Raw genomic sequence first — 4000 nt, 5'->3', positions numbered from 1 at the left:
CCGCCCCGGAAAGGTGGGCCGTAGGACCTGTCCAATCAGAGGCGGACAGCGAGGTGTTTTCACCAAAGGCCCCTCCCTACTGAGGGAGGTCCATAAATTCCTGAGCACTCTCTGAGGCAGGTGGTCTTTTTGATGTCTTGGAGGGTCTTTTTGAGGTCTTGGAGAGTCTTTTTTGAGGTCTTGGAGAGTCTTTTAAAAGTTCTTTTGAAGAGTTTTTTGGTGGGCGTTGAGGCGGTGAACGTGTCTCTGCTGGCCCTCCACGAGGAAGGGAAGAGCGACCCCGACCCCCCTCCGTGGACCCCGGCCATTCACCACCCGAGCTCCGCCACGAACCTCGAGTCCCACACCTGCGACTGGGGACCAAACAAGCGACCATTGTCAGGTGCCGCAGGACGGAGTACCCCCTTTCTCTGACGGCCAGGTACCCAACCGAACTCTGACCCCCAGCTTGTCTTTCTCCTCAGCTGCGAGGGTCCAATAAAGAACTCTGGGTTTCTTTTCATTTGTGTGTGTGTCTGTCTTTAAGTGGAACTGAACAAGTGTTTTTGGATCATTGTAAACATTGCTTGCATATTCGCGTTAAGTCTTGCTTTGTGTCTTCATTTACTGTGAATAAAACTTGGTAGAAATGTTCCCAGTTCGTTTCCGTTCCTTTTTGAATTGGTCCAGCATGGTTCGGATCTGAATTTAGGCAGGGTTTTATCCCCGATAATCCGTTCATTCCAGCTGGCACGGCTTTGGCAGTTTCCGTTCGGCTGCACCCGAACCGGAGTTGGTAGTCGATAGTTGGAACTCCACCGCAGTCGGTAGAGTGACCCGATTCCAGCAAGATGTGCCGAGTGCATGGTTTCCCCAGTAGTCTAAATCACAGAGTTAATTAGGTAAATTGGTTATAGACAAATAGGCCCTACGCAACACGGTTGAAATATTGGCGTTGAAATATGTACACATATATATATATATATATATATATATATATATATATATATATATATATATATATATATATATATATATATATATATATATATATATATATATATATACATATCCTGTTACGAATTTGGAATTCGATTGCACACAACATACAGGTTCCTTTAGTATGCTATGTCGATAAGTGCTTGTTCCCAAGATGGCTCACCTTTCATTGTTACTTATGAAATCTTTAGATTTTGTAAGTATATTGATGACTTCCGTCATCTGTTTGTGTGTTTGTTACTTACGAAATCTAAAGATTTCGTAAGTATATTGATGCCTTCCGTTTCTGTTTGTTTGTTTGTTTGTAGGCACGATAACTCGAGAACGGAAGAAGCTACCAATGTCAAATTAAACCACGTGATTCAGGAGGGTGATGGCTAGTGCTGATTAGATTTTGGTCAAAATCGGTCAAAGGTCAAGGTCACGGTGAGGTCAAACATAATTCCGTAAATTCACGTGGAGAAATGGAGTATTTTTGCTTCGCTCGACGTTACGACTCCATTTTAACTTCGATTTTAATTTTGTCTTCGGTTTTTGCGATCGCTTCGGACGCTTCAAACTCCGTTGTAGAAATTCTGGTAAAAATCGGATGTTTTGGAGACGTTTTAAGATTGTATAATAAATATTTCACTCGACGCGTCACGGGTCGTCCCATGATGCAGTGCGCTCGAGCAGACGCGTCGTTGAGTTACGTTAAGGTTTAATATTGTTGTGGTTGACGAAATTCACAAACCACCATTCAGGTCCCTTAGGTGAGATATCTCGGTAAGTATTTGTGTAGTTAGGCCCAAACCCGTTGTCTGGAGGGAATAAATGTCATTCAGTCGGGCTGCGACTCTTCAGGATAGCCGTTTTTCTTTTACTATCTTTATTTTGGACCAACCGCCATTACTACCACCACCAACCACGTCTCAACAGCCATCACACAACAACCACCAACCACAACGCCGCTTCACAACAACCACCAACCACAACGCCGCTTCGCAACAACAACCACCAACCACAACGCCGCTTCACAACAACCACCAACCACAACGCCGCTTCACAACAACCACCAACCACAACGCCGCTTCACAACAGCAACCACCAACCACAACGCCGCTTCACAACAACAGCCACGACCTTTACCGTCACAACTCGCCACCGTCGCATCGCCACCATTCTCGCGCCACTTGTGGGCACCGATACTGGACTCGTGTAGGGCGCGCACCGAGCAGCGTGTTCAGAGACATCACAGACTTTCCGAAGAAAAACGGATCAAAAACGACTCACGCCCACTTTTGTTCCGTCCAATCAGTGAGCGAGGGGCGATTTGGCCCCGCCTCCAGGGCGTTGGAGGGCGGTCGCGATATGCAAATACATGGATCAAAAAGCATTCACGCCCACTTTTCCTCGGGCCAATGGGGAGCCAGTTAGAGAGGTGAAGGGTCGGAGGCAGAGGGTCAAGGGTGAAAGAGCGAAGCCACGGGGCTTATATAAACGGCTGCGTTCGTCAGTAAAGGAGTGTGCGGAGTTCAAGAAGAGTCGTCGGTGGAGCTGGAACGAAGTGGGAGAAGTCAAGAGTGAAGAGTTGGGACGAGCCAAGAGAGGAGACGGAGAGGGCGAGTAGACGGAGCCGTGGAGAGGTGACGGCGGCGAAGGCGGACGAGGGGGTGCTCGCGTCGGTGCCGGAAGCTGCACAGGGAGAGGCCAGCAACGCGCCCGAGGTCGAGGAGGAGACGCTCGCCGCGGGACCCAAGACGGTGATATCCTCCTTCCCCCGAGCATCAGCAACCCCCTCCTGTTTCCCCCCGCGCTGAGATAGTGCGACAAAGGGGGCCCCCTTCCCACCCCTACCAGACACTGTCCGCGAGGCCCGCGGAGTTGAGGCGCCACCGCCGCTCTGCGTCTCATCATCAGACGGGTAGGCCCGACCCGGTCTCGGCCCCAGGCCCGCCTCATCCTTGAAGGTGGTTCTTTTTCTTTTGTTTTGGGTACATGTGTTGTCGGCGCCGTCTGTGAAGTAAAATTGTATAAGTGTTGCCGGGTGCTCGGTAGTCGGATAGATCTGCATTGTTGCATTTGCTTTTTGTGTAATATTGCATTGTCTTCTTCTTTTACATGTGCTTTTGGTGGAATTGTATATGTGTGCTTTCCGTTCATCGCGAAATAAATGTGCTTCATGTTGAACTGTTTTCCCGCTTCGCTTCGTCTTTTCCTCTATTGAATCTCCATCTTGCTTCACGTAAAGGGTTGGTCGTGGGCTAAAACGCCCGATAATTAATCGAACCGTCGAGGCCGACGAATAACACCGCTCGGTTATCCCGATAGTACGGAATGGGTCGCTTAAAGTGGCCCGTGTCCGAAGTCGACCTGCGGCGAGGTGCGATCGCCCGGTCTACCCTCCGTGTGGGTACTTAGGTAGGTCGAATTTGGCGAGCAACCCTATCCCACGCGGGGGCCGATTGGCACGATCGTGGTGAGACCGAAAGGTCCACCCGTGACTAGTTCCCGGCGTTAGTCCGAGAGGGTCACGACTGGATTGTCCGTCCGGTGGGGGACGTGCCGCGATTCGAGTTACGTGGCCGTCTGCACGCCGGCGGGCGTGAATCTGCAACAATATAATTGCGTGGAGAAATGGATATTTTTGCTTCGGTCGACGTTATGATTTTTGATGGTTTGATACAGAATCATCGGAGAAACTTCTGGTTTGCGTCGCTACCTTCTCGAGAGACAACTTTTATTAGACAAGGTCAGAGATCAAGTTGACGATTTCGTAAGTACCAGTCTATGACTGCTTGTTTGTTACTTCTTTAGATTTCTTTAGATAAATCTTTAGATTTCGTAAGTATCTTGATGCCTTCCATTTATGTTTGAAGGTTGGTTGTTTGTAGGCACGATAACTCGAGAACGGAAGAAGCTACCAATGTCAAATTACACCACGTGATTCAGAAGGGTGATGGCAAGTGCTGATTAGATTTTGGTCGAAATCGGTCAAAGGTCAAGGTCACAGTGAGGTCAAATATCCGATTTTTGATGTTTT

The sequence above is a fragment of the Eptatretus burgeri genome, chromosome 2, assembly GCF_056783735.1.
Source record: "Eptatretus burgeri isolate ZD-2024b chromosome 2, Ebu_testis_v1, whole genome shotgun sequence".
Lineage (NCBI taxonomy): Eukaryota > Metazoa > Chordata > Myxini > Myxiniformes > Myxinidae > Eptatretus > Eptatretus burgeri.
The sequence above is the reverse complement of the archived record's forward strand: the minus strand, read 5'-3'. Positions refer to the sequence as shown.